Consider the following 12,984-nt stretch of genomic DNA (forward strand, 5'->3'; position numbering starts at 1 on the left):
TTAGAGGAGATGGTCAGAGGCTTCATACTGTACATGCTAATGGAGTTGTTCAGACTGCAGATATGCTAGAAGAGATATTCAGAGGCTGCAAACTTTCTAGAGAAGATGGTCAGAGGCTGCAAATTTTCTAGATGAGATGGCCAGGGACTGCAGACATACTACAGGAAATGATCAGAGACTGCAGAAATACTAGAGGAGATGGCCAGAGACTGCACACATGCTTGAGGAGATGTTCAGAGACTGTAGGCTTATGAGAGTAGATGGTTAGAGACCACACACCTTTTAGAGAAGGTGATCAGAGACTGCAGACATACTAGAGGAGATGTTTAGAGATTGTATACCCTTTTGAGAAGATGGTCGGAGACTGCAAACATGATAGAGGAGATCTTCAGAGACTGCAGACATACTACAAGTGATGGTCAGAGACTGCAAAGACATTAGAAGAGATGGTCAAAGGCTACACACATGCCTGAGGAGGTGGTCAGAGTCTGCAGGCAGGCTAGAGGAGATGGTCAGAGACTACACACATGTTTGAGGAGATGGTCAGAGACTGCAGGCATGCTAGAGGAGATGGTCAGAGACTGCAGACATATTAGAGAAGATGGTCAGAAACTGTAGGTATGCTAGAGGATATGTTCAGGGACTGCCAACATACTACAGGAGATAGTTTGAGACTGCAGAGACACTAGAGGAGATGGTCAGAGACTTCATGCATGCTTGAGGAGAGTGTCAGAGACTACACACATGCTTGAGGAGATGGTCAGAGACTGCAGGCATGCTAGAGTATATGGTTAGAGACATCATACCTTCTAGAAGAGATGGTCAGAGACTGCAGATATGCTACAGGTTCAGACTGGAAACCTGGTGCAGGAAACAGAGTTTGGGAACAAGTTACATGAGACTGTTGGAGATCATTGCTTTCATAGCCCCTTGGCAAATCATTGCTCTTACTTTCATTACAAAGGATCCGCAAAGGGGCATACCGAAAATACCAAAGGGCTGCAGGTACCAGGGCTGTAGGTATTTGTCGGATGTTATAAATTAAAAAGATAACGCCTGAGCTCAAACCATAAAAGTGTTGCTCACCAGTGAATGCAACAGCTGTCTCTGCCCAAGAAAAACTAGTTTTATACTGGGAAATGTGTTAAGTGTGAGTACTCCCCCTGGGCCTGATAAGGGGAGAAGGTGGTCAAGTGCAATGCCCAACTAGTCCTCATCCAGGACTGCTTAATTGCAAGCTTCTGGGACCTCTTGCCCAGGGATACCCTCAGCACAGCTGGGTGAAGAGGAGGATTCATCCTGGGTGTGAGGAGGATTCATCCATGGTCTGAGGAGGTACACCTATGAAGGGACATTGCTATATTTTTCTGCTAGTCCATATTTTTGTACATAGTTGCCAAGAAGTTTGTCCTCAAATTCTGCAGTTATTTGGGAATCCCATATACTCCTAGACACATTCCAAGTTGTTAACCCCTTAATATAAACAACTAAAACCAGCTCAAGGACTGTTTACTGACTCTGAAGGTACAAGTGTGGAAAATGCATATTGTCTGGCTGTGCAGAGCATAGGGAGACCCAAACAAATCCAGCAGCCCTTATGAGGGTACTGCTACATGTGATGAATAATACATGTACAAATTATACAATAAATCAAAAATAGTCCAAAATAAATTATAATAAATTGAAAGTGCTTTGTTGCTCTTCCAATCAGCATAAGAAGTTCATTGATAGATGCCAGCACTTCTTATAGGTCCACTATGTCCGCGCAAATCACCCAGTACACTTGCGTGACTCTCCACCACACACCACACTCACCAGATGGTATGCAGCCCCTTGTTTGTACAAGAAAATAAATGTGCACTTTCTGATACCCAATGTACTCCAAAGGAACGTCAAGAAACCTCCACTCATCGAGATTCTGCATCAAGATATTTCATCTCCTTCAGGAACACGTCACTCATTTTACTGAGCCTATCTTAAAAAAGAATTTCATTGTAACCAGCAACTCCTCTGTTGCCACATCCAGCAATGTCTCCTCTTTACTCCCTCCCTTTGGAGATTTCTTGGCATTCCTTTGGAGTACATTGGGCATCACTATCTCGTACCTGGTGTTAGAGGCCAATGGAGAGAGGGCTTACCATGCGGCTAAGTTCCAGGCTACCCTGGATATGTGACAGAAGGAGTCAGGCCCAAAGTAGCATGGGTCACCTGTAGGAGTGCTTGTCAGAGGTACACCCAGGTTAGCCAAGGACCACAGAGTAGTCGGTTTAAAGCCAAGGTCAGATGCCAGATGGAGATTGGAGCAGACGTAGTCAATAGGATAGCTGGTCATATGCAGGAGAGCGAGTGAGAATATCTATTAGCCAAGCCACGGTCAGATCAGGAGAGCAGGTGAGAATATCAGTTACCCAAGCCAGGGTCAGATCAGGAGTCAGGCAGAGAAGACAGGTCCAGGAACAAGCCAAATTGGTAACAGGAGATCACAGTAGCAAGGGAACAGGGACAAAGGTACTGGGGAGCCAGAGATCAGCTAGCAATTTGAGGGAGTGATGGGCCTCCTTATAAAGGCTGTCTGGTGCCAAATTGAGCTAATGTGTGCATAACAATGCGCCAGTGCGCATTAGTGTTCTGACTCGCGTCCGTGAGCCAATGCGAATAGATTTTCGCCAGCGTGCATTTCTTCGGCCATGCAAGGTACTGGCAGGAATGCCAGGTCTCTGAGTACCTCTGCTGTGGACAGAGCCCTGACAATCGCGCATTGACTTTCTTCTGTAAAAAAGGCCGCATAGGTGTGGTGTGTTGTAGAGTCACACAAGTGCATGGGGTGATTTTCACAGCCCTAGTGGAACTTCTTATGTTGATGGGAAGAGCACCAGAGCACTTTCAATTAATTTTAATTTATTTTGGACTATTTTTGATTTATTGTATAATTTTTATGTGTATTATTCATCACATAGTAGGTTTGTCTGAACACATTTCACAGCTGTCAGATCTTAATAATTTTTTTCACTGCTGTGATGACACTTGAAGGAGTCACTGGTCATGACTAAGCATCCTGATGTTAGATCAATAAGAATATCTAGGCCACTCATGGACAAACTACTCAATTCGTTGAATCAAAATTATGGGCAGTCAACTAGCATTTTCATAAAGATAGATCACCTGTGGACTCCCCCTTATTTTTCATTGCATAGGTTTCCTTTAAAAGTCTTCCCTTTACATAGGTCGTCCACTATCCTCTGCAATGCTGAAATGTACCCCTTAGTTTTCCTGCTCATCATTTTTTATCTTCAGTTAGACACTTGCAAACAAAAATTGATATCTGGACTTTAGTTACAAGCATTTGGGACTGCTGTGGAAAATTGTGGGTGTGGCTAAAAAGCCCCTCCCCCCAATACAGAACCCCCCCAATCCTTCCTAGTACAGAGCTCCATTTGGATCCCAGATGCAGAAACAGTTCATAGTGAGGGAAAGTCCTCCCCTCGGCTCTGTCATTTATCTGAGCTCAGGAGGAGCCACCCCTTGGTCCTGTTTATGTTCTGTTCCTAGCACAGAGCTCCATCTGCATCCCAGATGCAGAAACAGTTCAAAGTGAGGGAAAGTCCTCCCCTCGGCTCTGTCATTTATCTGAGCTCAGGAGGAGCCACCCCTTGATCCTATTCATGTTCTGTTCCTAATACAGAGCTCCATCTGCATTCCAGATGCAGAAACAGTTCAAAGTGATGGAAAGTCCTCCCCTTGGCTCTGTCATTTATCTGAGATGAGGAGGAGCCACCCCTTGGTCTTGTTTATGTTCTGTTCCTAGTACAGAGCTCCATCTGCATCCCAGATGCAGAAACAGTTCATAGTGAGGGAAAGTCCTCCCCTCGGCTCTGTCATTTATCTGAGATGAGGAGGAGCCACCCCTTGGTCCTGTTTATGTTCTGTTCCTAGTACAGAGCTCCATCTGCATCCCAGATGCAGAAACAGTTCAAAGTGAGAAAAGGTCCTCCCCTTGGCTCTGTCATTTATCTGAGATGAGGAGGAGCCACCCCTTGGTCCTCTTTATGTTCTCTGTTGCATGGCGCTGCACCGCATACTGCACACAAAACATTCCAGCACCACTGTTATACTGTCCATAGATTGTAAGGATTTAGACTGAAAAAGAGAAATGTACCAATTTCCCCATCCACGCTACACAGTGCAGATGGAGTCATTTCCCCTGTTGGCTTTTGTATTCTGAAAGCCTGTAGCTCTAGCTGTCAGAATACCCAAACAGTGGCTGCATCTGATTTTCATCAGGAACCAGCTGAAATTTGCTCCATGTATGGCCAGCTTTAGGAGTTTTTGATTGTGCCTTGGTAAGGACAGGAGTCATTGTTTTCTCATCTTGATCTGTAATTCCAATAGACACAGAAGGAGGTGACCACAGTTCAGGCCAATCTGCACAAAGTCCAGAGTGTGAGCTGGTTGCTGCGCTCAAAACACTGAGAGCCATCCAGACGGAAGAATCGAAGTCTGACAGCAGCGTTATCCGCAATAATTTTACTGCTCTAGTCATTTGGCACAAACCCTGAAGGATTGGGAGCTCCAAGGGGAGATTATTCTATCCCGTGTCTGTGACTCCAGTTGGCAAAGTGACATCTAGAAACTGCTGACTACAATGTTTGCTAAGTGAACCGCTGCTTTGCAGTTCTGCAAAGTGTTCTGTAGCATAACTTCTGGCCGAAGAGTGCCGGTTTCACTTGGCATTACATATATATATTATATAATATACCATTTTTAATATTAAGCTATCACAGGTAAGGTTTCACTTGTGTTAACTGTTAGCGGTTGGATCCAAAGCAGATTATTTTCCAACATTCATACCTTCATAAATGAATGATTCTGGAGATTTTGTTGGAGAAAAAAAGATATATACATATATATATATTTTTTCTAAAAATACATATTTAAAAAAGAAAATACTCTAAATGATAATATAAATAATATAAACAGTAAAATAAAATAATATTAAATATTTAATAAATAATATAATATAATATACATACTATAATACAATAATATAAATAATAAAATAATATTAAATTTATAATAAATAATATCATGTAATATCATATAATAATATGCATACTAACATAATGTAAAAAAATCATATAAATAATATAACATAATCATAGAAACAATAAAATGGCATTATATAAAATATTTATACAAATATTCATAAGAAAAATGTTCCAATTCTTTGACACGTGAAACGGATCTAAGGTTTCCATAGATGCTATTCATATTCGATATCACACACTTCACACTTCCCTGACAGAAACGGTCTGCTCAATGGTCAAAAGACAATATATCTCTTATTTATGGTACAATTCCTGGATTGTAATATTATGTTGACTAAATGCTTGACGTTATGTTTTGTATTGCCTGTTAAGCTTTGACCCGTCTGTGACACGGGAGTTGACATACAGTAATCTGTCCGATTTTGGATTCACGTCTGTATATGTATTGTTATGCCTGCTTTCTTCTAATAAAAATCTTTTTTGGAAAAAAAAAAAAAGAAAAATGTATTTTTTAAAATATAATATTCATTAAAAAAAATTTTAATGTGAAAATAAAACAAAAAAAATACTGTAAAGTCCCTCTCTAGCCATTGCACCTCCTAACTCACCAGGTAAATGGCATCCTTTTTGTGTTTCTTTGTTTTTTACTTTTTAAATTAACTTCATCTAGGAATCAAGAAATCCTTTTCTTGGCATCCTCACAGGGGCCACCAAATGAGTTCACCTTTGACATTTGAAGCAGTGGTGGGATTGAGCAGGTGAGGTGAGTATTGGGGGTCGGGGGATGCCCTTTGCAGAGACACTGTCACTTTGTCCTGCATGGACTCTACCCAGATTCTGGTGGGCAGCAGGGCCTTTTGAAACCTAGTGCAAGATACGGGAGTTAGGGGGTTATATACAATTTAGATGCATCAATGAACTGGAAAAGCCATGTTCCATCCATCTATTTACCATTACACAATCAAAAAAACTAAATCATGTTTTTAAATTATTCAGGATAAAACATAAGTCCAGTTCTTCAATTGGGATCGAATTGCTCCCTATCTTCCAAGCATTAGGATTCAAAAGAGAACTTTCATCTTCTAGTACACAGCTGTGGACCCCTTCTCCAGAGATGCAATAAAGGCTTTCCTACAATCAGGGGCGGACTGACAACTCATGGGGCCCCCGGGCAATAAGGGATCATGGGGCCCCTGTGTCCTTGCCCAAACTCAAAAAAGCCTATGCAAAAGGGTCCAAGGGGCATCTTAAGGGGCCCCCTACTGACCCCAGGCCCTCAGGCAGTGCCCGAGTTTCCAAATGGTCAGTCCGCCCCTGTCTACAACAGTACAATATTTCTCAGCTATGTTTGTTTTTTCTTGGCATTCTGACGTCACATATATGTTATATGCTTGCCTCTTATATCTTTCCTTGGCCTCATACACACTGGGCATTTTTACAGCAGCAGTTTTTTGTTTCTGGTGTTTTTTTCTACTGCCAGTAAACTCCCAGCATGTTATCCTATGTGTTGATGCACACATAGGATTTAATCAGCGCTATTTGTAAGGAGTGTTTTTTGGCTGGAAAAAAACCCAAAAAATTAGTGGGTTTCAAGAAGAGTTTTTTTAGCTGTAAAAATGCTCTAATGTTGATAAAAGCGGAAAAACGCTAAAAAACGCAGCTATCCGGCGTTTATGAACGTTCTTGAGCCTGTAGAGCCTGTAGAGCCTGAAGCGGGAAAAAAAGCTAATGCAAAAATGCTAAGAAAAAACATCAAAACTCACGTTTTTCATGCAGCAATCTACAGCTAACGTTACTGGCATTTTTTTAGCATCCACTGTACATGAGGTGTAATGGCGAGTCACACTATATGGCCAAACTCACTGGGACAGTTCACAGTATTAATGAGTTTGGGGCTTTCCAATAAAGGTCTCTGTAGCATAGACTGCAAATATACACTCACCGGCCAATTTATTAGGTCCACCTTGTCAGTGAAAAATCTCCCCCACACCATGACACCACCACCAGCCTGAACCATTGATACAAAGCAGGATGGATCCATGCTTTCATGTTGTTTACGCCAAATTCTGACTCTACCAGGGGCAGACTGACAACTCATGGGGCCCCCGAGCAATAGGGGATCATGGGGCCCCTGTGTCCTTGCCCAAACTCAAAAAAGCCAATGAAAAAGGTACCAGGGGCATTTCATGGGGCCCCCTACTGACCCCGGGCCGTCGGGCAGTGCCCGAGTTTCCAAATGGTCAGTCCGCCCCTGAATCAGACAGAGCCCTAGAAGTGAGATGTCCTATCCAAGGTCCTAACACTGCTCCTGTCTATGTGTTCCTGTGTTGTATTTAACAATGCACCAATTCCACACATCCATGATGTAAAGGGGGGCTCTGATGGGGACCCTGATGTAAAGGAGGACACTGATGGGGACCCTGATGTAAAGGGGGGGCTCTGATTGGGACCCTGATGTAAAGGGGGGCTCTGATTGGGACTCTGATGTAAAGGGAGGCTCTGATGGGGACCCTTATGTAAAGACTGATGCTGATGTATAAAGGAATGCTGATGGGTACACTGGTGTCAGAGGAGACTCTGATAGGGACAATGATGTATAGAATGGCTCTAATGGGGTCCTCAATGTAAGAGGGGACTCTGATGGGGTCCCTAATGTAAGGAGGGACTCTCATAGGGACACTGATGTAAGGCAGAACTTTTGTGAGGACACTGATGTAAGGTGGGACTCTGTTGAGGACACTGATATAAAATTCTTTCTTGTTTGTTCTTAATAATTTATTACAGGGCTAATGGATGCGTATGGATCATTTCTGGAGAATAAGGGCATTGCTTAGTGTCGCTTTAATACCAATTTACCAACAATATACAAACAACTCGATTCATCAAATGCTGTATAGAAGCAATTATCTATATAATAGTCTGCCCATTCTCCTCTGACCTCTGACATCAACAAGGCATTTTCGTCTACACAACTGCCACTCATTGGATATCTTCTCTTTTTCGGACCATTCTCTGTAAACCCTAGAGATGGTTGTGCGTGAAAATCCCAGTAGATCAGCAGTCTTTTAAATACTCAGACCAGCCCGTCTAGCACCAACAACCATGCCATGTCACTTAAATCCCCTTTCTTCCCCATTCTGATGCTCGGTTTGAACTTTAACAAGTTGTTTCACCACGTCTACATGCCCAAATACATTGAGTTGCTGCCATGTGATTGGCTGATTAGCAATTTGTGTTATGAAGCAATTGAACAGGTGTACCTAATAACGTGGCTGGTGAGTGTATTTTATATATTTGTGCACTTTCATACCTTTTGCAACAGTTTGAGGAAAGCTCTTTTTGCTAGCATGAGTGTTTACCTGTTACAAAGCCAACTCCAAAAACTAACTCTGACTTGAATACCTTAAAGTGTTACTAAACCCACAATACTTAAATCAGTCTGTAGATGCAGTAAAGCATCCTTGTTATAGTCATTGTGGAACTTAAGGAGTTAATCCTCTGCCGCGTATAAAAAGGCTGGTTTATGCTGCTGTTCTCTGATACATCCCTTCTCATACTGTCCCAAATCCATCTGCCCATTGTACAAAGCAGCAGTGGCAAGTCTGCACATGCTCTGTTTTGTGTGTTACTAGAGAGAACATTTCCTCTATGTTTGGAGCTATTCAGGTCACAAGACTTTGACATCACACATTAGGACGTGTATACAGATCCTAAATGACAGCCCAGTCCCTCCCTCCGTGGCCAGTAACTTAAAAAGCATATAGTGGATGGGATGTCACATCTTGATTGATGGAGGCACCACCTCTCAAAAAAGCATGTGGACACAGGCTTTAGTGGAGGGTGCATGTGATCAGCACAGAGCCAATCAGCACTGTCCAGACAGAGGGTCATGCAGCCTCTGCATGGAGAAAACTCAGAGAAGAATGAAAACTCCTCCTAGAAGATGAACCAGCACTCAACCGAACACAGAAATCAGTCACATGACCACTGCTAAGAAAAAGTATTTAGTGATTTCACTTTACTAAAATAAATGCATTACCATGTTTTAAGTACTGTGGGATACCTTATAATGTTACTTCAGTGTCATGAGTTTAGTAATATGAGGATGAATTTGAATGCCAGTTGTGAATCAGGTCCTCTCATTCAGCATCAGTACCTGACCTCAGCAATGCTCTTTTGGCTGAGTACACACAGATTTCTACAGACACCCCCCCAAATCTTGTGGAAAATTTTTCCAGAAGAGGCTAATGGCGAATGTCCAACAAGCTCAAAATAAAGATATTATGGTCAGATGTCCCAAATTCTTGGTTATATAGGGTATATCCATCAGCCTTGTTAACACTGCCCATCTTTTATAGTTTATTGCCCAAGGCCAAATGATAGTTGTAATATACTGAGTCAAACACCAGGAGGCACTACAACAAGCTATGTACAATCTTGGGACTGTAGTTGCATCTGTGATAGTTGTGGTAGATGTTGGATATACAGACTGGAAGCACCAAGCTTGTTTTTCAAGTCTTGCCTTCAGTTGCCAAGCCCATAAAAATCGAAATAGGACATTACTATGGTGTTGTGTCTTTCTGTTGAATTTTCCACAAGTTAGGGATGCATTCATTCTGGATGAGGTTCCAACAGGTGCTGTAACCCACTCCTACTGTCACTTAGACATGGTGTCAGGTTGTGAGAACCTCCTTTACTACCTGCCTAACCAATACTAAGAATCCTTCAAATTCCTTCTTGCCTAATTTGGACTGGATCTGGAAGTGTGTCCTGTGGGAACAGTTTCAAAGTATACAGCAGTGAGGAACCAGCCACTCACTTAAAGTCATATTAAAGGCTTTTTTTTATTTTAATAACAAACATGTCATACTTACCTTCCCTGTGCAACAGTTTTGCATAGAGCAGCTCCAATCCTCCCCTTCTAAGGTCCCCCGCTGGTGCTCCAGACCCCTCAACCCTGCCTAGTGCCCCCAGAGCAAGCAGCTTCCTATGGGGGTACCCATGCAGGCTCACTCTGTGTGTTCATTGGCTCACTGGCTGTGATTGACAGTACTGGGAGCCAATGACTACCACTGTTGTCACAGCCAATGAGGAGGGAGAGACCCAGGAGAGCTGAGGCTCTTGTGCACATCGCTGGATCAGCATAGGGCTCAGGTAAGTAATCTAGAGAACTCGGGGCACTGCTGCACAAAGAAAGTTTTTTACCTTCATGAATACAATGCATGAAGATAAAAAACTTTGAGCCTTTACAACTACTTTAAATCTTCTTCATAAGGCCTTTTATTGCTCACTTTTATTAAAACAAAGTTCGAGACATCACATGGGTTGCCCTCACAAGGGTTTTTCAGCATTTCTCAGCCACAAAACAAATATTCATCAGCCTCCTGGCTTACACTTGCATTTCAGGCTTCTTGTCTGTATCTTCTAGACAGTTTTCCCACACCGGCTATATGCATGCACCTAGCAGTTCCCTGCTGTACTAGCTCCCATCTGTCTCCTAGGTGGAGCACTCATGACTCCTAGGTAGAGACTGCCCCTATCTGTCATAGTCAGGTCTCAAATAATAGCCCTGCACATGTTTGCCCATTCAGTGTGCTGGTTGTTCTCAAAACCTGGATCCAGAATGAGAGACATCATTCTTCCCAAGTTTCTATGACACCTCTGGACTCCAGGTCCCAAATTGGGTTTTATCAGCCACTGAGGAAATTGAAAATCCTGTATGAGGCAAACACCCTGGAGTGTCTCAGCCAGACTGTGTGAAAACCTGGGTGAAACAAATCTTTTCACATGGTAGCAGGGCAGCCGGAGAGTATAGAATATTGTGAAGGCTACTTTCCATCAGCATCTACAGCAGTGGTTCTCAACCTTCCTAATGCCGCGACCCTTTAATACAGTTCCTCATGTTGTGGTGACCCCCAACCATAAAATTATTTTCGTTGCTACTTCATAACTGTAATTTTGCAGTGGGAGGAGTAGTACCACATCATTGGTGTCAGTGAGAGGAGTAGTGCCACATCATTGGTGTCAGTGAGAGGAGTAGTGCCACATCACTGATGTCAGTGGGAGGAATAGTGTCCCATCGTGGGTATCAGTGGGAGGAATAGTGCCCCATCATTGGTATCAGTGGGAGGAATAGTGCCCCATCATTGGTGTCAGTGTGGGAGGAATAGTGCCCCATCATTGGTGTCAGTGGGGGGGGGGGATAGTGACCCATCATTGATACTAGTGTGGGGGGGAATTGTGCCCCATCATTGGCATTGGTGTCAGTGGGGGGGATAGTGCCCCATCGTTGGTGTCAGTGGGGGGAGGAATAGTGCCCCATCGTTGGTGTCAGTGGGGGAGGAATAGTGCCCCATCGTTGGTGTCAGTGGGGGGAGGAATAGTTCCCCATCGTTGGTGTCAGTGGGGGGGAGGAAATAGTGCCCCATCATTGGTGTCAGTGGGAGGAATAGTGCCCCATCATTGGTATTAGTGACACCAATGATGGGGCACTATTCCTCCCACTGACACCAATGATACTTACCTTGCTGACTCCTGCTCCAGCCTGGGCTCGCTCCCTCCCTCCCTCTCCCATCTACAGCCAGCATACCTGGCTGCAGCAGCACCATCTGCACGCTACAGACACTTACCTGTCAGCTGTCTTCCTTCTCCGGCAGCTCCTTCGCTCGATCTTCTTTGATCTTCGCGCTGTTGCTCGGCTCCTCCTCCTCGCTGGTGATTGGCCGCCTGTATGCCTCTCCTGAGCTACAGTTCCGGCGGCCAATCACTGGCGAGGAGGCGGAGCTGTTGAGTGATCCCGGGGATGTAGCCAGATGACAGGGGCGGCATGTCATCCTGCGCACACATCACGGTCCAGGGAAATGTGGACGTATCTGCATGTGGGCGGACCCGCCTGGAGACTGATAGAGGAGCGGTGTCTCGGTTCCTAAGACCATCAGAAATATGTGTTTTCCGATGGTCTTAGGAGACCCCTGTGAAAGGGTTGTTCGACCCCCAAAGGGGTCGCGACCCACAGGTTGAGAACCGCTGATCTACAGTATGTATTTATCTATGTAGGTTATTAACCATTTGTCTGTTTTTTGAATTAGTGTTTGTTCCTGGACCGCAGTTGAATGAAGGTCCCAAACTTGCTTTTGTACAGAGATCCTTTGATGACTATTTCCACCACTGAAGAGATATACAATTATGGGGAAGAACACAACCCATTGTTGCTCACCCACAATTAAAATATTACATTTGGTAAGGTTGAGTCGTCCTTTTAATTTTAAACCTGTTTCTCCAAACTGGATGAACAGCATATGTTGTACACCTGTACGGTGGATACCATACCTCTAATCTAATATTGCAGCTGGCTTCAGCTTCTGTAATGGTTTCCATTTTTCTTTCATGTTAAATAAGCAAAGTATACACAAAGCTCAGCTTATATATCTATTTAATTACATTTTCGTTCTGCCTTTGTTTCCTGAATAGTTTACTGCTGACCGTGAAATCATGAATGCTTTTGTTTTTAGGAAGCCATGCAGAAAATGTATTTGTCTATTGAATCTTTCAGTTAACATTATAATTATACAGCATGTGTTTATTTCCTTTTTGCTCCCCACCGAGCTTTAATGGGTTTCCCGTCGTTTTCCTTATTACTTCACATTGTTACTCATATGTTTCAGAAGGGACTGGTGGTTTAAGAAGCCAAAAAATATAATCAAGCATGTTTACAATAATTGAGAAGCAATTCGCAATATTTATATAATGTGCACATGCATGTAAACTTGGATCTGTGGCCTTCAACATTGCACGTAGTTTGGATTTCACTCGTTTTTTTTTTATTACTCTGTATATTAGCAATTGTGTGGTTATGTTGAAGGAACTGCATAGTCTTCCGAAAGCATTTTTCTTTTTTAGTGTTGTTTTTACTCCAGGCATTAAAGCAAATGTTTAATCA

This window comes from Staurois parvus, unplaced genomic scaffold, assembly GCF_062004578.1.
Source record: "Staurois parvus isolate SC_StPar_1 unplaced genomic scaffold, SC_StPar_1.0 ptg000708l, whole genome shotgun sequence".
Classification (NCBI taxonomy): domain Eukaryota; kingdom Metazoa; phylum Chordata; class Amphibia; order Anura; family Ranidae; genus Staurois; species Staurois parvus.